Below are 23,871 nucleotides of genomic sequence, written 5' to 3'. Positions count from 1 at the left end.
GCCCGTTAACCTCACTTCAAGCCTCTAAAATGAAGTTAAAGTATAGGGAACTCAAACCATGCTCAAAAATATCTCAGATGTCGGTTCGTTTGGTCGTACGATCGCGATGTTTGCTTAATTACGACGGAATGCGCATAAGCGCGAAAAACGATCCAAATTGCGCGACGAATGGATTTTTCTCATGCCAAACATTAAAACATAATATTTTAATGCTTACATAAATTTTTGGATGTCCGAAGTATTCAGAACGTAAGATATGCGCGAAAGTGCAAACTTATGCACTTTTTGACGCTTTTAGTCCCTGAATGAGCATAAAGTTTATTTTAGCACACCAAACCCCTCAAAGCCTATTTCTAAGCTATGTAAAGGATATTTAAGGTGTGTTTAACTTATGATCATGTTCCGGAATGTTCGTTACAGTTCAGATTGGCATACTTTCGCAGTTTGTCAATTTTAGTCCCTGTAAGCGAATAAACTAGATTTTGCCATACCAAAGCCTTCGAAACTTATTTCTAAGTTATGTAAAGGTTATTTAAGGTATGTTAAGCATAAAATGATGTTCCGGAGTATTTGTCGGATTCAACTGATTACGCTTACGCACCAGTTTGCATATAATTCTCCAGAAAGCGATATAGAGTTTGAAATCGAATAAAGCCAAAACATGAAAAACATCAAACATGAATAAACAAACATTGGGATCAAATAACTTTATTTCATTGATAACCGAACAGTTTACAATGACTACAAGCACAAATGTCACAGTCTCCCCTACTTGTGGGAATTTCGTCCCGAAATTCGTTTAGAGGAAACTCGTGGGAATAGATGTGGATACTTCGCCTTCATTTGATCTTCACGTTCCCAAGTGAACTCAGGTCCACGTTTAGATTCCCAGCGAACTCTAACCAACGGAATGCGCTTGCGTTTAAGCCATTTGACTTCACGATCCATAATTTCCACAGGTTTCTCAACAAAGTGGAGTGTTTTATCAACACGAATCTCGTCGAGAGGTATGTGGAGGTTCTTATCAGCTAAGCACCTTTTGAGGTTGGATACGTGGAAAGTTGGATGAACATTTCCAAGTTCAGGAGGCAATTGAAGTCTGTAGGCTACCTTACCGATTCTTTCGATGATCTGGAATGGTCCAACGTATCTAGGTGCAAGTTTTCCTTTCTTTCCAAATCTGATCACACCTTTCCAAGGTGAGACCTTAAGTAATACTTGATCACCGACTTGAAAATCCAAGGGCTTGCGTTTTAGGTCCGCGTAACTCTTTTGACGGCTTCGAGCTGCCTGTAAGTTATCACGAACTTTCTTTACCTTGTCAGTTGTTTCCAGAATGAGGTCAGGTCCAGTAATCTGAGCCTCACCTATCTCATTCCAGCAGACTGGTGAACGACATTTTCGACCATAGAGAGCCTCGAAAGGAGCCATGTTGATGCTGGAGTGATAACTGTTGTTGTAGGAGAATTCAATCAATGGAAGATGTGAATCCCAACTACCACCAAAGTCGATCACACAAGCTCTAAGCATATCCTCCAGAGTCTGGATTGTTCTTTCAGTTTGGCCATCAGTTTGTGGATGATAGGCTGTGCTCAGATTGAGTTGGGTCCCCATAGCAGATTGCATGGTTCTCCAAAATCGAGAGGAGAAGCGAGCATCTCTATCCGAAATAATGTTCAAAGGAACACCATGTCGAGATACAATTTCATCCACATAGATTTTAGCCAAATCTTCAGCAGAAAAATCCTCACGGATTGGCAAGAAATGCGCTGATTTAGTAAGACGGTCCACAATTACCCAGATGGCATCGTGACCTTTCTTAGTGCGCGGAAGTTTAGTAATGAGATCCATAGCGATGTTTTCCCATTTCCAAACTGGAATCTCTGGTTGCTCCAAAAGACCATAAGGATGCTGGTGTTCGGACTTAACCTTAAGACAAGTAAGGCATTTTGAAACGTATAAGGCAATGTCTTTCTTCATACCAGGCCACCAATACTGAGTACGAAGATCCTTATACATTTTGTCTGAGCCAGGATGGATAGAATAACGAGATTTATGGGCCTCATCCATAAGCAAAGTACGAAGATCATCTTGGCTTGGGACCCACAAACGGTCCATGAAATAATACGACCCATCTTCCTTTAGAACAAGATCAGGCTTAATGTGATAGGGTAATTCCTTACCCATCAAGTCTTGTGAAACACAAACATGCTGAGCCTGAGAAATGCGCGCTTGGATATCGGATCGAGCTTGGATAGCAGATTGATCACGAATACAATGAAGCAGAGTACGTTCCTTACGACTTAATGCGTCAGCCACGACATTCGCTTTACCAGGATGGTAGCGAATTTCGCAATCATAATCGTTTAGGAGTTCGACCCAACGTCTTTGCCTCATGTTGAGTCCCTTTTGGTTGAAGATGTGCTGGAGACTTTTGTGGTCAGTGAAAACCACGCATTTTGTACCGTACAAATAGTGTCTCCAGATTTTGAGAGCGAAAACAACTGCACCTAACTCAAGATCATGAGTGGTGTAGTTTCTCTCATGTACCTTCAATTGTCTAGATGCGTAGGCTATGACTTTGTTCCTTTGCATCAGAACACAACCAAGACCCAATTTCGATGCATCACAGTAGACAACAAAATCATCGTTGCCCTCAGGCAGAGTTAGAATAGGTGCATCACAAAGCTTCTGCTTCAAGGTCTGAAACGCTTCTTCTTGCTTAGAACCCCATTCAAAGGGTTTGTTTTTCTGAGTTAGAGCAGTTAGGGGAACTGCAATCTTCGAGAAGTTTTTAATGAAGCGGCGGTAGTAACCCGCAAGACCAAGAAAAGAACGAAACTCAGTAGGAGTAGTTGGCGTATCCCAATCCTTAATCGCACTGATCTTGGAGGGATCTACATGAATACCTTGTTCGTTGACAATATGTCCCAAAAATTGAACTTCCTTAAGCCAAAATTCGCACTTGGAGAATTTGGCAAAAAGTTGTTCTTTCTTTAGGAGTTCCAGAGTAAGACGAAGATGTTGCTCGTGATCAGCTCGCGTCTTAGAATAAATCAAGATATCATCAATGAAAACGATGATGAACTTATCCAAATAAGGCTTGCAGACCCTATTCATCAAGTCCATGAAAACAGCAGGAGCATTGGTCAAACCGAATGGCATGACTGTGAACTCATAATGCCCATATCGAGTGCGAAATGCTGTTTTGGGAATATCCTCTTCATGCACACGAAGTTGATGATACCCAGAACGAAGATCAATCTTCGAAAAGCAAGTAGCACCCTGTAACTGGTCAAAGAGATCATCAATGCGAGGTAGGGGATATCGATTCTTGATGGTAAGCTTATTCAGCTCACGATAATCGATACACATTCTGAAGGATCCATCCTTCTTCTTGACAAAAAGAACGGGAGCACCCCAAGGAGAAAAGCTAGGACGGATAAAACCTTTGTCAGAAAGCTCTTGAAGCTGCTTAGATAGCTCTTGCATCTCAGACGGTGCAAGGCGATACGGGGCTCTAGCAATAGGATTTGCACCAGGTACGAGATCGATATGGAACTCGACTTGGCGTGCTGGGGGTAGACCAGGTAATTCTTCTGGAAACAGCTCCGGATAATCTCGAACAACAGGGATATCTTGAATAGACTTACCTTGGTCTTTATCTGCCGTAACATGTGCCAAGAAGGCCACATAGTTCTTTCACAGATACTTCCGAGCTTGAGAACAAGACATAAGCTTGAGGCTACTAACAGGTTTGTCACCACGAACCTGTAGGATCTCACCTGACGGGAGCGGCACACGAACGATCTTCTCGAAACAAACCACTTCTGCGCGATGCTTGGCTAACCAATCCATACCCACAATAATGTCGAAACTTCCAAGACGCATAGGCGTGAGGTCAATAGGAAAAAGATGGTTGCTAAGGTTTAATTGGCAGTTGCGAAGAATGGAATTAAGAACAATGGGTTCACCATTCACAACTTCAACAGTCAAAGGTTTACCTAGTTTTGTTCTAGACACGCGAAGCAATGGTTCGAAAGATAAAGACACAAAACTTTTATCGGCCCCTGAATCAAAAAGAACAGACGCAGGTTGATTATTAACTAAGAACGTACCGTTCACCACCTCGTTGTCTGCCTGCGCCTCAACAGCATTCATATTGAAAGCTCGTCCACGAGCCTGAGCCTGAACTGGATTTGCATTAACCAGCCTTGGACACTGGTTTCAATAATGAGTCAGGTCTCCACAATTAAAGCATGAGCCGGGAGGGTAGTGAGGTCGTGCAGCTTGCTGTTGAACAGGTGGTTGAGCTACCTGATTTCGAGCAAAACGACAAACTTCTACGAGATGACCCGACTTCCCACAGCTGGTACAGAAACGACACGGGAGTTGTTGCTGATGATGACTGTTGCACCTATTGCACAAAGGTGCATTCCCTTCATACCGCTTCTTCGCGGGAGGCTGCGCTGGCTGATTGGGAGCTGCCTGGTTCTGTTGGGCAGTGATGGCAAAATTTTGGGAAGCCTTTCGCTTCCTAGAGCCCCTTGATGAGCCAGAATCTTTCCCCTTCTTACCTTTCTTGCTATCCTTCTTGTCAGAATCCTGCTTCTTACCCTTGTCACCCTTCATATGCAATTTACCCTTTCTGACCTGCGATTCTGTCAATGTCGCAGCTAACTCAATGGCCTGACGGACAGTGGTAGGCTTACTCCCAGTAACGATGTCTTGCACAGAATCAGGTAGACCATCGATGTATCTTTCGATAGCCTTGTCAAGTGGGGTGACCATTGTTGGGCATAGCAAACTCAACTCTTCATATCTATCAGTATACGCCCGGTGCTCACCACTAACCTGTTTCAGATCGTCAAACTCCCTTTCCAACTTTCGCAATTCATGACGAGGACAGAACTCACTCATCATGAGAGTCCTTAACTCAGCCCACGTTTGTGCTAAAGCGACTTCAGCACCACGATCTCTCATAATCCCGTTCCACCATGTCAACGCCCTCTTCTGAAAGACACTTGAAGCAAACTCGACCTTGCGATTATCAGGACACTGAACATGACGAAAAGTATTCTCAATGCTCTCAAACCATTGAAGAAGCCCAGTTGCTCCTTCGGTACCACTGAACTTGAGTGGTTTAGCCGAATTGAAACTCTTAAAGTTACAAGGAGCGTTCTGATTGACGTTTGCTTGGTTAAACTGAGCAATAAGATTCGGGAACGCCGCAGCCATATGCTGTGCGATGATTTCCGCCAGTTCGGCATTGGGTAGCTGATTTTCGCGTCGAGGAGGCATGCTAAAAAGAGGAAAAACACGAGAGGAATGAGTGAGAAGATTAGATGAAAAGAACGAGATGAAACAAAATCAACAAAGCAAGGATGGTGGTCATTTGTCTGTATCACAAAGCAAACAAATGACGCACGGTGACTAATCAAAGTAAATGGGTCCATAAACAATGCTTAACGAAGACATGCTCGCCTATAAGTGAACACTCACCCCAAGAGTTCCCAGGTAAGAGTGACTGGTCCGATTATGTGGATTTGTACGAACACTCTAGCCTTAGACAGAAAACCCAGGGTACAGGCATTCACCCTTCCAGTTTGCACGTGTTCACATCATTTAGACCCAAACTTTGACGGGATTTTGAAAACTCGAAAGGCACAAGGCCAAAAGAATCATTAAAGCAAATGATAAATTTCCAAAATCAATTTGAAAAGTCAAAAGGGTTCAAAACAATAAAATGGATCATTTGAAAAAAAAATGGAGGATTGTTTTTTTTTTAGAAATCGTTTTAGAAATCTAGGTTCTTGTTTTGATGATCACCTAAGGATAGGTGAAGTGCATGTTTTAAAATCTAAACACAAGACAACTTGTGTTGGGGTCCTAGAAAGGTTATAGTCTAGATCAAAGCATTACTAATAACCTAATTCCCTATAACCATTGGCTCTGATACCAACTCTTCTGTCACACCCCGACCACGTAAAACATCAAATCGTGGCGGAAACGTCGGGGAGTGTTGTAACAGAATTATTGTTTCACAACCATGGCATTTAAAGTTATATTTTATTTATCAATAAAAGAGGTACATTGTCTTGAAATAACTGAAACATAGAGTACATAACATGTTTTAATTAGACTAGCTTCATTTTAAAGTCACTAAGGCCCAAGTCCACCCTAGCGTATCACGATCAAGCTATGCATTAGCTCCTGAAACACATGTGAAAATAAAGTACGTTAGCATAAAAATGCCAGTGAGTAACATAGGTTTTGTGAAAATAGGATTCATGACTTAGGTTTTAGAAAAGGGTTGTTTAACAAAGTCAGTCATGATCCTTGTAACATGTTTTGTTTTATAAATTATTTGAAAAGCGATGATAAAGTAGATGATATGTGAAAAAGTAATGTAAGGTTAAATGAATAGCTAAGTAAAATGAGTTTGTATATATATATCGAACAGTGTTGTAAAACAATGTCTTGTGAAAAATATGTTATTTGTAAGAAAAATGAATAAGTCCAAGTTGAATGACTTAAATAAACCACCCAATGAAAGTTGCCCATGTCTAAACCATTTGCCCAATGTTATTGTGAAAACCATGTTAAAATGTATATATCAATATCAACATTGTCTACGTCAAATACCAATCATGTAATGTGTAATCAAAATGTCAATGTATGGTTAGTGAAATATGTATCAACTAAACCATAGGAAAAATGCACAAAACAGTGTATTGAAGTAAAACATGGTTTAAATCAACGCTATGTTTTGTGGAAAATGCATGCTATAATGAATACTGACATTTATGCGGTATTGTGAAAATGCATACATCCAAGCCTTGCAACTGTGGTGATAAACCTTTAAACAAATTAAAGGTCTATCTGTCTAAATGTTTTAATCGAATTCGGTCATTCCTTCCAATCCAAACATACCCAGGATTTCAGGAACGGGAGTTGTGAATTCCTATGGTACCATTACCTACTAACGAGCGGCGTGATCAATGTTAATGAATGTATATTGTCCCACTTAAACAAACCAAATGTCATACCCAAAATGTAAGCATGAAAATGTCATGTAAAACAAATGCACTAAGTATGATGAACATACATAGCGTGAAAATGTCATGTAAAATAAATGCACTAAGTATGATGAACATACATAGCGTGAAAATGTCATGTAAAACAAATGTACTAAGTATAATGAACATACATAGCGTGAAAATGTCATGTAAAACAAATGTATTAATGAACATAGCAAGTATATGATATGAAAGCATGAAAAGAATGAAAGTAACAAGTAGGCACATGTGTTTCACCCCAAAATGTTTGGAAAACAGTAAAAGAGGGGACTATGTACTCACTTGAGATTGCTTAGAAGTCGTAGAACAACCACCAAGCAATGCTAGAAGATCACGGAATCAAACGGCACCTATAAAGGCATCTACATTAATAAACGGACCTATCGGAGGATCGGGTAGTACGAGGGTTCTCAAACCAAATAAGTGTGGGAACTTATGTAATATGGTTTGACAAAGCCTACATACTAAAACGAAACTTATCCTAAGTGCTTTTGACCCGTTACGACCCGCTTAGGTAGCTTATGCTACTTTAACGCGTCGTTTGCGTAAAACGCGCTTGAAACGCCTAACTAGCCCTATGACAAGCAAGATATGCCTTAACACACTTAATATTGTTGCTAAATCAGTTTAGGTGTCAAAATTTATGTTACATAAGTTTAAAATGAATTTTAGTGTAAAAAAGGGCATTTTGGTAATTTACCTAAAGCATAAGAACCACTTGCCATACAACTACTCAAATGGCGTGACCATAAGGTATAACCTTGAAAGGTTATTCCCTATACACTATGGTCACCTAATGTGTTTGGTCGGATCCTAATGATCGACCAAATGGGTCGGGTTCGTAAGTATAAGCGATTGATTAGATCTCTTACCCTTACCACCCTAAACAAGCACAAAACTAAAAGCGACGAGCTAAACATGCTAGAACATGTTTAGAAAACAGGTTTTGGTATTAAAACAAACGGTTTTAATACCCTAAAGTAGTTTGGTTACAAAATGCGCAAGAAAACGCATTTTGACCGAAACTACGGCTCGTCACTAAGCCTAGATAACGTGGTAATCAGTAGGTATAGTCGCTAGGGACTATAACCAACGTGATTACGCTCACGTTATGAAGTTCAAACGAACTTCGCATTGACCATAAACTGGTCAATGCAGAAAGTCAAACAAAGTTTGACTTTCGGACTCGAAAAGCAATAAAAGAACGAAAGAATACTTACAACGGGTCCCCGCAAGATTGAATTCCGAGTACTCTCAGGTATGAAGTGTCAAAGCACCCCAACTTAGAGAGCAACCTCTGAATTCAAGTGTGAGGGAAATGGGCAAGACATGGAGGGGTATATATAGGATTTGGTGAACCGTTAAGATCGTTCCTCGCAAAGCGTGCTTCGATCTTGGCCATCCATGTGTTCCCATAGTTTTTAAAAACCATTTGAGCCCATTATTTCAGTCCCCTGATTCGAAAATACCATTTGCAATGGGTTTTTGAGTGCATAACAGCTGTTAGCAGCTGTTAAAACTGTTTTTGCAGTTCTGGGGACCTCACGCGGCCCGCGTGAGAATTACCAAAATACTAGGCGGGCCGCCTAGCCATGTCAGATCAGCAAAAACTTTGCAAAATGACAGTTTTGGTCCCTGCATGCGTTTAAGGCCATTTTTGACACGTTTAAGGCCCGTTAACCTCACTTCAAGCCTCTAAAATGAAGTTAAAGTATAGGGAACTCAAACCATGCTCAAAAATATCTCGGATGTCGGTTCGTTTGGTCGTACGATCGCGATGTTTGCTTAATTACGACGGAATGCGCATAAGCGCGAAAAACGATCCAAATTGCGCGACGAATGGATTTTTCTCATGCCAAACATTAAAACATAATATTTTAATGCTTACATAAATTTTTGGATGTCCGGAAGTATTCAGAACGTAAGATATGCGCGAAAGTGCAAACTTATGCACTTTTTGACGCTTTTAGTCCCTGAATGAGCATAAAGTTTATTTTAGCACACCAAACCCCTCAAAGCCTATTTCTAAGCTATGTAAAGGATATTTAAGGTGTGTTTAACTTATGATCATGTTCCGGAATGTTCGTTACAGTTCAGATTGGCATACTTTCGCAGTTTGTCAATTTTAGTCCCTGTAAGCGAATAAACTAGATTTTGCCATACCAAAGCCTTCGAAACTTATTTCTAAGTTATGTAAAGGTTATTTAAGGTATGTTAAGCATAAAATGATGTTCCGGAGTATTTGTCGCATTGAACTGATTACGCTTACGCACCAGTTTGCATATAATTCTCCAGAAAGCGATATAGAGTTTGAAATCGAATAAAGCCAAAACATGAAAAACATCAAACATGAATAAACAAACATTGGGATCAAATAACTTTATTTCATTGATAACCGAACAGTTTACAATGACTACAAGCACAAATGTCACAGTCTCCCCTACTTGTGGGAATTTCGTCCCGAAATTCGTTTAGAGGAAACTCGTGGGAATAGATGTGGATACTTCGCCTTCATTTGATCTTCACGTTCCCAAGTGAACTCAGGTCCACGTTTAGATTCCCAGCGAACTCTAACCAACGGAATGCGCTTGCGTTTAAGCCATTTGACTTCACGATCCATAATTTCCACAGGTTTCTCAACAAAGTGGAGTGTTTTATCAACACGAATCTCGTCGAGAGGTATGTGGAGGTTCTTATCAGCTAAGCACCTTTTGAGGTTGGATACGTGGAAAGTTGGATGAACATTTCCAAGTTCAGGAGGCAATTGAAGTCTGTAGGCTACCTTACCGATTCTTTCGATGATCTGGAATGGTCCAACGTATCTAGGTGCAAGTTTTCCTTTCTTTCCAAATCTGATCACACCTTTCCAAGGTGAGACCTTAAGTAATACTTGATCACCGACTTGAAAATCCAAGGGCTTGCGTTTTAGGTCCGCGTAACTCTTTTGACGGCTTCGAGCTGCCTGTAAGTTATCACGAACTTTCTTTACCTTGTCAGTTGTTTCCAGAATAAGGTCAGGTCCAGTAATCTGAGCCTCACCTATCTCATTCCAGCAGACTGGTGAACGACATTTTCGACCATAGAGAGCCTCGAAAGGAGCCATGTTGATGCTGGAGTGATAACTGTTGTTGTAGGAGAATTCAATCAATGGAAGATGTGAATCCCAACTACCACCAAAGTCGATCACACAAGCTCTAAGCATATCCTCCAGAGTCTGGATTGTTCTTTCAGTTTGGCCATCAGTTTGTGGATGATAGGCTGTGCTCAGATTGAGTTGGGTCCCCATAGCAGATTGCATGGTTCTCCAAAATCGAGAGGAGAAGCGAGCATCTCTATCCGAAATAATGTTCAAAGGAACACCATGTCGATTGGAAGGTAAACAAAACCCGCCGGAGCAGTGTCAAGCTCGTCAAGGTTCATTGGAATGCAAGACACGGTCCAGAATACACCTGGGAGCGTGAGGACCGAATGAAAGGAAAGTACCCCCACTTATTTCCTAAGACCCCTACAACTAGAAGCAGAACTTAAAATTTCGGGACGAAATTTTTCTAAAGGGGAGAATGTGACAACCCTCACCAAATCAGGTATCCGTATGAACTAATTAATATTTAATTAATGCTTAATTACTGTGCTTGCTTACAATTATGGATAAACTGCTACTTGAACTCTGATAAATACACATACTTGCATCATACTTTATTAACTGTCACTCCATTATTTACATACAGAACTTTAGTGACAAACTGGATGCACAAAAGCATAGTAGCACAATGAACGGATAACCCAGAAAACGTGCTGACATAGCCAGCACTAGGCAGACACTGCCTCTAAGGCCTGTATGAGCCGGGAATAGTTTACTACACTAGTAGAGAGTGTAGGGAAATGAGGGTTGTAGTAGTGCGTCACTAGGTGATAGCTATAGTGACCGGATGTGCTTAAAACATGTTCTAAACACAAAATCCTGCACTCTACCACAAAATTCAGCATTTAAGCTAACTAGTAAAGTGCAAAAACATGGGAAAATAATACTAAACACTTTCCAAAGTGTCAGGAATTCAATGTGTCACTAAAAATAATATTAAAGACACTTTAAATGCTTATTAAGCACCTTAACGGATCAATATCCAACCGAACAACCGGACATTACCCGGGACATAAAAATATTGTCAATGACACTATTTTTCCTTTTCTGTGCTAGTTAGGGTCCCCGAATACCCTAACACCCGTTATAAATTACAACACACATAATAACTAATCTTAATCTCTAACTAACTAACTAGACTCTAACTATATAGTTCAAAATAAAGCAAACCCCCCCCCCTCCTTGACCGATTTGGTCCCCTAAGGGGACACACCTTTGTCCTTCTTTGATTTTTATAATCACCAATGTTTAATATCTTGATAGCACTTTATCTAATGGTTATTAGTGAAATGGGTTTATAAATAAACCTAAGAGTTAGAAACTTTCATTTACACTAACCAACTCACTCCAACTCTCTCTCTTTCCCTCTTGTCCGTCCGCCCCCACCACACCACCAAACCGCCACCATCGAGCCTCCTACAAGCCATCCATACATACTCAAAGGTGTTAAAGATCACATAAGGAAGCTCGGTGCTTATGGAATCACAAGGACCTCTCTACGACGCTATTAACCACCTTGTTTTGGTTTGATTTCTTCCCTAGCCTTGAGCTAGTTGTAAGTGCTTCTAATCACTCTCTTGTTCATGTTTGAAGTGGTTAATAAGAAGTTTAACGGATAAAATTCATAAACACTAAAGATCAAAGCTTAAAGTCTTGTTAGAACGATGAACTTGATGGATAAAAAGAAACTAATGGTGTAAAACTCATAAATCTTGTTTAGTTATGGCTATTTCATGTTGTTAATTGCTAGTATGGGAATGGATCATCATCAAACCACGCTAGATCATGTTCATGAAACATGAACTAGCATTATGTTAAATAGAAAAGTTACAAGATGACGAACCCTTTCATACAGAAACATGAACTTGTGTAAAAATAGTTTTTCTTGCAAAATGAAGTTCTAAACTAGTAGATCTAAAGATTTACAAGTGGTATTTTCGAAGAACCAAGTAAAATATACAAGACTTATTTTTAAGCTGGATCTTTCATAAACTAAAGGTGTTTTGTGAGCAAACAAGTGTGTAAACACTGGTGTGGCAAAAGGTTTTAACAAAGAAATATTTTCGTAACTTTGACTAGGAAATTGTAAAGTTACATGTTCTTTAAAGACAAGATTTTCAAGAAACCGATTTTATTTATAAAGAAAGAAAGATCTACTAAAAATATTGGAAGGTTACTACACACTTTTACACAACTTACAAGTTCATGTGTTTGCGATTTATGTATATTTTAGACTAGTTTGATGTCTTGACATTGTTTGTTGATGACGGAAAAATTGTTGACTGAGTTGTTAAAAGAAAATGATACGCTTGTAAGCGTGGCCACCTCCAATTACAGAGGAAACTATGGGGAAATTTTTCCAGAAATATAACACTTGGAAATGTTTTTACAACAAGTGTTATAAATATAGTTTTGACTTGTTTTTCCAAACAAACTTCGGCATGATTTTTATTACAAAACTTCCAAGTGTCGGAGGTGGAATTTTTATAAATAAAACTTGCTAAATATATATATTTAGAATATATATTTTTCATAATAGCACTTGTGTAAATTTTTATGATTATTTTGTGGACTACATAAATATTATTTTTAGAGTAAAAATAATATTACTAGAACATACTGAATATTAACGACTCCAAAATAATACCAACGCCTTCACAATAAATATTTATGTTACACTGGTATTATTATTACCACCCGAACTTCAAACGTAACTTACGTATTTTCGGAAAAATACTCTTAAATGCGTATTTTGATAAAAGTATTATTTTGGAAATTATATGGAATAAAATATAATATTTTTGGGAAAAATATTTATATTTTGAAGGTAGAATGTTGTAGACGAATGAATTAAAATATATTTTATTAGGTGAGACTTAATAATATATTTCGAAGTTATACGAACGCACATGTATTAAAGCCTCCATCCTTGGGAAGGAATAAAATTACTAAAGAATTAAGAAGTGTACACACGAAATAGTTGTCTAACTATTTCCCAAAGACATTTAACCTTAAGCTAAGGCACGGCCATCCGTCTAATAGAAGTTAGTACGTGTAGGTCGTTCCGCAGCAGGTTGACTGGGAGATACTATTACGAGACGCACTTCAGTGAGTTCATGTCCCCCTTTTCTCTTAATTGTTTTCAGATTTAAACTGCAGGGGTGAAATACATGTTACTATGATTACGAATACTTTTACACATGGTATGATTAGCGTAAGGAGGGTTACTACTCAGATCATGTTAGTGAGTAGGCAGGAACTGAAGGCCATTAATCCTAAGTGTAGGACCGAGGGACAATAGCGGTAGATCTATCTGGGTGTAGCGAGCCCAGCCCCAGGCCCAACAGTACGGACCTCGGGGTGACTTGGTGCCCGACGCAAAAATCTGCTAGGTTTGAGTCTTCCTACTGCACTTCACACATATCAATGGCCTTGCAAACCATTGGTGATCTCTTTATTTCCTTATTTGCTACATACCAGGGATTTTTATTCTTACAAAGGTTTTACATACTCACTGCACATGAACTCGCTCAACATATTTTTGTTGATTTTTCCAACTTACATGTATTTCAGGGAATTAAGGATTTGGCACGGTATTGTTGGACCATTGTTGTGACCCTAAATAGTCAGTATAAGGCAGTTCATCTTCAGATACAAAGGCGGAATCAATGTAAATGAAGTCAAACAACTTTTCCTCTTAATTTCCTCTTATATTACTGAAATCCAAGCTTTTACAATGTTTTCTGACATAAATTCAGCAGCACCTCAGCTTAGATTTCGCTCCAAAGATTACCAAATGAGATCACACCCTAAGGTATATATAGTGTTCCTAATTTCGCTCCAAACATCAGGAGCGAAATCACCATGTGACTCATGAGCGAGATCACCTAATTAACCCTAGGAGCGAAATTAACAAACAAGCACACAAGAGCGAAATTAACTAATTACCTGATTTCGCTTCTAATGACCCACATGTCATTAGGAGCGAAATTAACCTCTAACTCCTATTTCTAGATTTCCGTGCTCCAATCTATCCTATCTAGACCTAAGACTCGATACAGACGTAGTAAACAGACATTTAGTGCACCAACAGACTCCCCCTTGGATGTTGACGAAGTCTTCGGCTTCGAGTCTTTAGTCTTGGTCTTTTCTCAGCTTTGTCTTCTCATTGCAAAAACTCTATCTTCTAACAAGTTCAGGATCACTTTCTAGCTCTATCTTCAATCTCCCCTTTGACTATTGATCCAGACTCCCCCTTTCACAGACTCCCCTTCTCAGTATAGTATGCTGGAATCTGAGATCTTGATCTGGTTCAATCTTTAACACTTTGTTACCTTGGGAATGATGAAGTTCAAAACCTGTGTCTCAAACATCAAACATTACAAGCTTATCTTTTTCACAAAAACACACAATCTATCAGTTCTAGAAATCCACTCAAGTATTCAGGTCCAAGTTAATGACCCTGATTACTCAATTAATCGACCAAGTCCAATTTAATGATCACTAGGGCTCTCACGAAAACATTTTTACATTGCATCCACTAAGTCCAGATCCTGAGTACAAAATATTTATTTTACAAACAAAATGTTGAGCACATTTTATTTGTTAGTTATGGCTCAGTCTGGGAGGCTGGGAGAATTGACTAGTGGACTAGGGAGTCAGTCTGGGAGGCTGGGAGAATTGTCTAGTGGGACTAAGGAGTCAGTCTGGGAGGCTGGGAAGTTAATCTAGTGGGACTAGGAGGTTCAATCTGAGAGGCTGAGAGGTTAGACTAGTGGGACTAGGAGAACTATTTGATTGCTTATTGGTGACTAATGTGTTTATTTGACTATGTGATTGATTATTTGTGCATATGTGTGTTTATGTTACAGACGACATGCCTTCATCCGGCACTGGAGAGTCGGACACCACAGACCCCATGCCCATAGTATCAGACGACATAGTCTCATCAGAGCACGAGGTGTATACCTCAGATACTACCAGCACGGACGATGATGATTTCCAGCCATTTGCACTGCCCGATGTCGTTGCTGAGCCCGCTGATGGCCCTATCGCTGGGGACTTGCCACTCGTGGTGATCCCAGACCTATGCCCCTTGCCGCTTACCCTATTGTTGACATGCCCCTCGACGTAGTCGTTGACGACGACGTCGACTTGTTTGAGGAGGATGACCTTGAGGACGAGGCCCACATTGCTGCTGGTGATCTCCTACTTCTTGCTGATGCTCCTGCTGAGGAGGCACCCGTTCATTCACCCGTCCCAGACTCCTTTGAGTCTGTGGCATCTGCATCGTCACACGCGCAGGGAGTGCAGCACCATTCGCATGACACAGACCCTGATAGAGCGTCATCCGCTGCACCTGCCCCTGCCCCTAGCTTTCAGTTTGGTCATGACATTGATGATGATTTGGACCATGTTTTCCCTCCTGGTTTCGACCCAGACCATGATATTGAGTTTGTACACTTAGACCAGCCCATGGAGGATCCCGTAGCCACTGTTGACTCTATGTTTTCTGATCCCGCTGATTTTGAGATAGAATTTGACGATCCGGAGCCTGCTGTGGCCACCGAGCCAGTAGTTGCTCCAGACCCCGCATTCGAGCATGACCCTATTCATGCTGATGTACCCGCTGTTGCTCCTTTGGTTGATGATGTGCCTGTTGATGATGCACCCGTTTTCGCACCACCCATTGTGGGCCTACCTGTTGATGCTCCACCGTTGGTGGATGATCATGTTGTTGTTGCTCATATTGATGCTCCTCATGTTGCTGATATTCCTGCTGATCCTGTTGTTGCCCCTCTTCCTGACCCAGTGCCTGTGCAGTTCGATCATGCACCTTTTGCGACCCATGTTGATCCTCGATATGCGCACACTCGTAATGAGTGGATAGACGATGATGATGACTACCCGCCTTTCGTGGTACCTGTTACACCTGCTTCAGCACCCGCTTCAGTTCCTATTGATGCAGCATTGTTTCCCACACACGTCACTGATGCGCATCGCGCAGACCATCCTGTTACATTTCTCGAGGACATCCCTCTGCCGCGTCCTGGAGAGGGTTCATCCCGTCAGCCATTTGGTCAGATACCTTTCATGACTGGAGGAGATCAGTTTGTACCACAGATCTCTCATCATACTGCTGTTCCCCCTGTTGCACCACTTACTGTGCCATTCTTTACTCCATCTAGTGAGCCTTTTCTCTGGATTTCGCCACCCATTATGCCGCCATCTGATCCTTATCATCCTTATCCTTATCACATGGGTTATTCCACAGAGGATATTCTCAGGTCTTTCATGATACAATAGGAGGCGCTGACTCGTCGCGTGCAGGAGCTTGAGAGAGCTCGGCGACCACCATGCCAGTGCCCGACTCACCCTGTAGTATAACACCCTCCTCGTCCGTTATCTCCCGACTCTGCTGCTCGTTTTTGGACTCAGGAGCAGCAGATAGCATATCTGTTGCGTTCTCATGAGCTATGGAGAAGGATTGGTTTCACATGCGCCGTTTGCTCTTTTCTCTTTTCCCCCCTCCTCCACCGCCATCAGCTTAGGCTATTTTGTACGACACGGGTAGACTTTTGTTCAGAAGACGACGATTGCACAGCTTTTGGGAGACTGCATTTTGATTCTGACTTTTGTTGTTGTGTATATTGGATATTGTTGACACTGATTAGATATTTTGGACTAGGGCGATGTAGCCCTTAGTCATTGATGTTGTATGACACAGTTGTGTACTTGTAAACTTTACATTGTGGCCTCAATTTATGACAATGCAATCGCAGTATTCTCATCATATGTGATGTTTGATTGATCGTTTATGTTCTATAACATGAGATGTTATGTGTTTGGTTTAATTATAACATGAGATGTTATGTATTAATACTATTGATATATACGTATACCCTTACTTACTATAACCTGACCAACGTGAACCATCTTTTAGAAGATGCTTCCAAGACGCCAGACACGCATGCCTACCAACGAGGCAGAACTCCAACAAATCATTGCTGCCGCCATTGCGCAATATGCTGCTTCGCAGGCGGAAACCAGTGGGAATATCTCTCAAAACAACGGCAATAACAATCCGCCTCATGGTAATATTAAGTCATTAAGACATAATGTTGGTGCACTGAATGTCTGTTAACTACGTCTGTATCGAGTCTTAGGTCTAGATAGGTTGTACGGAGTCGAAAAACAGAAATTAGGATTTTAGATGTTAATTTCGCTCCAAATGACATCTGTGTCATTTGAAGCGAAATCTCATAGTCTGTTAATTTCGCTCCTAGGCGTAGTTTAGTGATTTCGCCTAAAATGTGATCATGGGGTTTCGCTCCTGTCATCTGGAGCGAAATCAGGCTCAGTATAAATACCCCATTGTGTGATCTCATTCGGTATGTGTTGGAGCGAAATCTAGGCTGAGGTGCTGCTGAAATTTTGTCAGAATACATTGTAAAAGCTTGGATTTCAGTAATATAAGAGAAATTAAAGAGGAAAAGCTGTTGTTATTTTGTTTGCACTGATTCCGCCTTTGTACACAAAGATGAACTGCCTTGACTGACTATTTAGGGTCATACAACGGTCTGACACATACCACGATACATTTGGATATCTCTAGCAAGTTTGCTAATGCCATTTGTATATTCTAACGTATGTGCAGGGTGCACTTATAAGCAGTTCCTAGACTGCAAACCTGTAAACTTTGACCGCACCGGAGGTGCTGTTGCTTTTGTCCGATGGGCCGAAAAGACAGAGTCTGTTCTCCGGATGAGCAAGTGCGCTCTATACCAACAAGTTACTTACATTTCTAGGCTATTCTTGGACGGAGCCCTGTCCTGGTGGAACTTACAAGTACAGACTCTTGGTGAAGCCGCAGCTTACGCGATGACTTGGAACGAGCTAAAAGAGCTCATGCGAAGGAAGTATTGTTCACACGCAGAAATTCAAAAGTTGGAAACTGAGTTTTGGCATCTGAAGATGGAAGGTCCGAAAATTGCAGAATATGTTCAAAGATTCCACGACTTGTCTCATGTGGTACCTTATATGGTTACACCGGAATTCAAGCGAATCGAGTGCTTCATGTGGGTTTAGCTCCTCAAATCATGAGTACGGTGACCTCTTCCAAGCCCGCGACAATTACAGAGGCCATCGATCTGAGCGTAGCTCTTACTAAGGAAGCCGTCCGCCTAAACAAGTTTTCAAATGTTCAACCAAAGAAGAAAGAGACTCACGTAGAGTCATCTGGAGAGAACAAAAGGAAGTTCTCGAACTTTAAACAAGGAACAAGCAGTGTTGGTAAGAAAAGAGAGTCAAGCACACCGGTCCAAGCTGCAACCGGTGCTGGAAAGAAAGGAAAGGGTTATATGGGTACACACCCCAAGTGTAACACCTGCCAGCGTCAACATTATGGCCGGTGTGGGCCAAGAGTATGCGAAGCTTGTTGAAAAACCGGACATTTGAAAGATAACTGCTGGGCTAATGCTGGCCGGGGTGGCCAAGGAGGTTTTGGTAATAGGAACAATAATCGTGGAGGTAATGGAAATCGTGCACAAGGAAATAATGGAGGAAATGGAGATCGAGGCAACGACGCGAATCAAGCTGGTAATGCAAACCGAAACAACAATGCACAAGCTGGGAATGGAGGAGGAAATGGTCAAAGAATGGGTTATTTCAACTGTGGTGACATTTGGCATTTTAAGAGAAACTGCTCGGAATTGAACCAAGCACGAGGAAGGGTCTTTAATATCGAAGCGAGGGAAGCACGCCAGGATCCCAATGTTGTTACTGGTACGTTCCCTATAAACCAATGCTTTGCATCCGTTTTATTTGATACCGGTGCCGATAATAGCTTCATATCATTAGAATTTAAGAATATGCTTGGGGTAACCGCTAGTAAATTAGACATTCCCTACTCAATCGAATTGGCTAATGGAAAGTTAGTAGAAGCCAATGAAGTGGTCAGAGGTTACGTAATCGAGCAACAAGGCAGAAATTGTTTGTCACGAGAAGGTCGTTCGCATCCCCACCGAAGATGGTGAAACAATTGTGGTTCATGGGGAAAAGCGAGATACGCCTTTGAGATTTATCAGCTGCCTGAAAGCTCGTAAGTGTTCACAGAAGGGATGTGCTGCCTTCCTGGCACACATCGTGGATAAGAAAGCTGCTGAGCCAAAAATCGAAGACATCCCTGTCGTAAGGGAGTATCCGGAAGTCTTTCCAGAGGACTTGCTAGGATTGCCACCCCAGAGGCAAGTGGAGTTCCGCATCGACTTAGTTCTAGGCGTCGCGCCTGTGGCAAAGGCACCCTACGGACTAGCACCTTCAGAAATGCAAGAATTGTCGACATAACTTCAAGAGTTGCTAGACAAAGGATTCATCAGACTAAGCTTCTCACCTTGGGGAGCTCCAGTTCTATTTGTCAAGAAGAAAGACGGTAGTTTCCGTATGTGCATTGACTACCGGGAGTTGAATAAGTTGACAATCAAGAATAGGTATCCTCTGCCAAGGATCGATGACCTATTTGACCAGCTGCAAGGCTCAAGTTTTTACTCTAAGATCGATCTGCGATCAGGTTACCATCAGCTAAGGATACAAGAGGAAAGTATTCCTAAGACCGCCTTTAGGACTCGTTAGGGACATTACGAGTTCCTAGTTATGCCGTTTGGGTTGACAAACGCACCTGCAGTTTTTATGGACCTAATGAACAGAGTTTGCAAGCCGTAGTTGGATAAGTTCGTGATTGTGTTTGTCGACAACATTTTGATTTATTCAAAGACGAAGGCTGAACACGAACATCATTTAAGAGCTATTTTGGAGTTGCTGAAAAAGGAACAGTTGTATGCCAAATTCTCAAAGTGCGAATTCTGGTTGCGTGAAGTCCAATTCCATGGACATGTGGTAAATGGAGATGGGATTCTTGTGGACCCCACAAATATTGAAGCGATAAAGAATTGGGAGACCCCAAAGACGCCAACCGAGATCCGACAATTCTTAGATTTGGCTGGCTACTATCGAAGATTTATTGAGGATTTTTCGAAAATCGCTCAACCACTGACACTCCTCACGCAAAAGGATAAGAAGTTTGATTGGGGAATTAAACAGGAAGAAGCGTTTCAGCTGTTAAAAGACAAGCTCTGCAATGCGCCAATCTTAGCACTACCAGAAGGTACTGATGATTTTGTGGTATATTGTGACGCCTCGCGTCAAGGTTTGGGTTGTGTGTTGATGCAATGCCAGAAAGTTATAGCTTACGCATCGCGCCAACTGAAAGTACATGAAAAGAATTATACCACACACGATTTGGAACTAGGCGCACTGATATTTGCATTGAAGATCTGGAGACATTACTTATATGGTACAAAATGTACAATCTTTACAGATCATAAAAGTCTGCAGCACATATTCAACCAGAAAGAGCTGAATATGAGACAAAGACGTTGGGTCGAGTTGTTGAACGATTACGACTGCGAGATCAAGTATCACCCAGGGAAGGCGAATGTGGTCACCGATGCCCTAAGTCGAAAGGAGAGGATCAAGCCCATAAGGGTTAGGGCTTTAGAAATGATTATCCAAACAGATCTTTCTCTGCGCATTCGTACCGCGCAGAAAGAGGCGTTGAAAGAACAAAACGTGTGCAAGTGTTTGACGTGTGCTAAGGTGAAAGCAGAATACCAGAAGCCTTCAGGACTTCTGCAACAACCTGAGATTCCCAAGTGGAAATGGGAACAAATCTCAATGGATTTTATCACGAAGTTGCCAAGAACGCCAAGAGGTCATGACACTATTTAGGTAATAGTGGATCGATTAATGAAATCCGCGCACTTCTTACCTATCAGAGAGAAAGACAACACGAGCAAATCGGCTGAAATTTACATGAGAGAAATCCTTGCATGTCATGGAGTGCCTCTCTCGATCATCTCTGATAGAGACGGAAGGTTTGTGTCAAGGATTTGGAAGTCCTTCCAAGAAGCTTATGGCTCGCAATTGAATCTAAGCACTGCATTTCACCCACAGACCGATGGACAAAGCGAACGGACGATAGAGACATTGGAGCATATGCTGAGAGCATGTGTTATGGATTTGGTGCCGCGCCGTTTGAAGGATATACTGGGATAAGCATTTACCATTGGTTGAGTTTTCATATAACAACAGCTACCACACCAGCATTGGTGCCGCGCCGTTTGAAGCTTCATATGGCCGCAAGTGCAGATCACCGCTTTGTTGGTCTGATGCAGGTGATAGACAATTGGTTGGTCCTGATATCACGACCCCCGACCCACCCTGGACGGAATCGGGAGTCGCGAACAGCCCAGTGGTACCGGTGATTATTTTGAAAAATAGTGCAGCGGAAATTTAATCAGGACCGTGAGTGAGGAAAAATATCAGAGTTTAGAAACACCAGATTTTTATTTATTAAATAGATGGAATAAATCCATGTTTTACAAAGGTAGCTTTAATAAAGATAAATTTTATTACATAAAACAATATTTCTTCATTTGATTTTAATTAATAAAATAAGCCACTTCTTGAAGTCCTTCAGTGCTGGATCTAATTTTTACTCCAATCTACTGTAATTACCTGAAACGCGTTTTAAAAAGGTTTTGTCAGCGGGAAATACTGAGTGAGTTCATTCAAGTTTTATAAAATGACCCTTAGTTATAAAATTACAGCATAAGAGCGATTACAATGGCTTATATCTTATTTTTTTCTGGCGCCGTGTCACAGTGGTGACATGTCACAATGGTGACGATGGTCATACCACTATTAGGTCAAGGAACCCAAATAGTGATGATTATCCTTAGTAGGTTAATGAACCTAACTAGGAGAAAATTAGTAATGTGCACAATATAAGCATGCAGATTCATATGGCCAAAGTTTAGTCTACAGATAATCCTTGATATATTGCAGATTTATACAGGCAGAGCTTAGCCTATTGATTTAACCTTGTAACCTAGTGCATACGAACTAGGTAGGTAACTTTATACGGCAATTACGATAACTCACGAGATTAAAACCCTCACAACGAATGACAAAGTGCAATCACTTAAACATCCATTGGATTCACAACGAATGACAGAGTATTCACCGAGTTCGGGTGATACTCAAACATCCTGTTGGAATCACGACGAATGACAAAGGATAGAACTAAAACATCCATCGGATAGTTTCCATCGATCGGACATTGAATCGTAGCAGCGATTTAGTTAATACCCTGTATCGTAGCAGCACCCTGCTATACTAATTAGTGATTTTGATAGTAAACGGAACGTAACTCAGTGTGTATTACGAGTTTTTACGTTGTTCAATCACCGAAATTCCAGTCCCAAAGTCTGCTATTTATATACGAATTTTGTAATGCTTACGGACCGTAAGCATTTTTTTTCCTTACGGTTCGTAAGGGTTGCATTTTCACTATAGGGTGGCCACGTGTGGGTGTAGGCTTGCTGAGTCGACATTTTCCTAAATTTCAATTTGGACAACGTTTTATAAGGATAATCGTTAAGTAGGGAATACCCCCCCCCCCTGAGTTTTAGGGGCCCTGATCTTGATTCTGATTGTTCTGAAATTTTTAGGGTTTGTGCAGAATCACCTGGGTGTCTCAATTAGGGTTTCCTATTGGATGAAATAATACAATAAATAATAGTTTTGATGAGGGTTGTTACACCTGATGTGGTCCAGGAAACCACAGACAAAATTGCACAAATCCGAGATCGCATCAAGGCGGCTCGCGATCGTCAGAAATGTTATGCGGACCGAAGAAGGAAGCCTCTAGAGTTTGAGGTAGGCGATATGGTATTGTTAAAGGTATCACTCTGGAAGGGTGTGGCACGCTTCGGGAAGCGTGGAAAGTTGAATCTGCGTTATATTGGTCCATTCAGAATTCTGGAAAGAATTGGGTTAGTAGCGTACAAGCTGGACTTACCTGCCGAACTGAATGGTGTTCACGATACATTTCATGTATCAAATTTGATGAAAAGTCCAACGCAAGATACTGTTGTCATTCCCACGGACGAGATTCATATTGACGACACGCTCCATTTTGTCGAAGAACCGGTTGAGGTTACAGATTGGAAGGTAAACAAAACCCGCCGGAGCAGTGTCAAGCTCGTCAAGGTTCATTGGAATGCAAGACACGGTCCAGAATACACCTGGGAGCGTGAGGACCGAATGAAAGGAAAGTACCCCCACTTGTTTCCTAAGACCCCTACAACTAGAAGCAGAACTTAAAATTTCGGGACTAAATTTTTCTAAAGGGGAGAATGTGACAACCCTCACCAAATCAGGTATCCGTATGAACTAATTAATATTTAATTAATGCTTAATTACTGTGCTTGCTTACAATTATGGATAAACTGCTACTTGAACTCTGATAAATACACATACTTGCATCATACTTTATTAACTGTCACTCCATTATTTACATACAGAACTTTAGTGACAAACTGGATGCACAAAAGCATAGTAGCACAATGAACGGGTAACCCAGAAAACGTGCTGACATAGCCAGCACTAGGCAGACACTGCCTCTAAGGCCTGTATGAGCCGGGAATAGTTTACTACACTAGTAGAGAGTGTAGGGAAATGAGGGTTGTAGTAGTGCGTCACTAGGTGATAGCTATAGTGACCGGATGTGCTTAAAACATGTTCTAAACA

The sequence above is a fragment of the Helianthus annuus genome, chromosome 14 (genome assembly GCF_002127325.2).
Source record: "Helianthus annuus cultivar XRQ/B chromosome 14, HanXRQr2.0-SUNRISE, whole genome shotgun sequence".
NCBI classification, from domain to species: domain Eukaryota; kingdom Viridiplantae; phylum Streptophyta; class Magnoliopsida; order Asterales; family Asteraceae; genus Helianthus; species Helianthus annuus.
The sequence above is the reverse complement of the archived record's forward strand: the minus strand, read 5'-3'. Positions refer to the sequence as shown.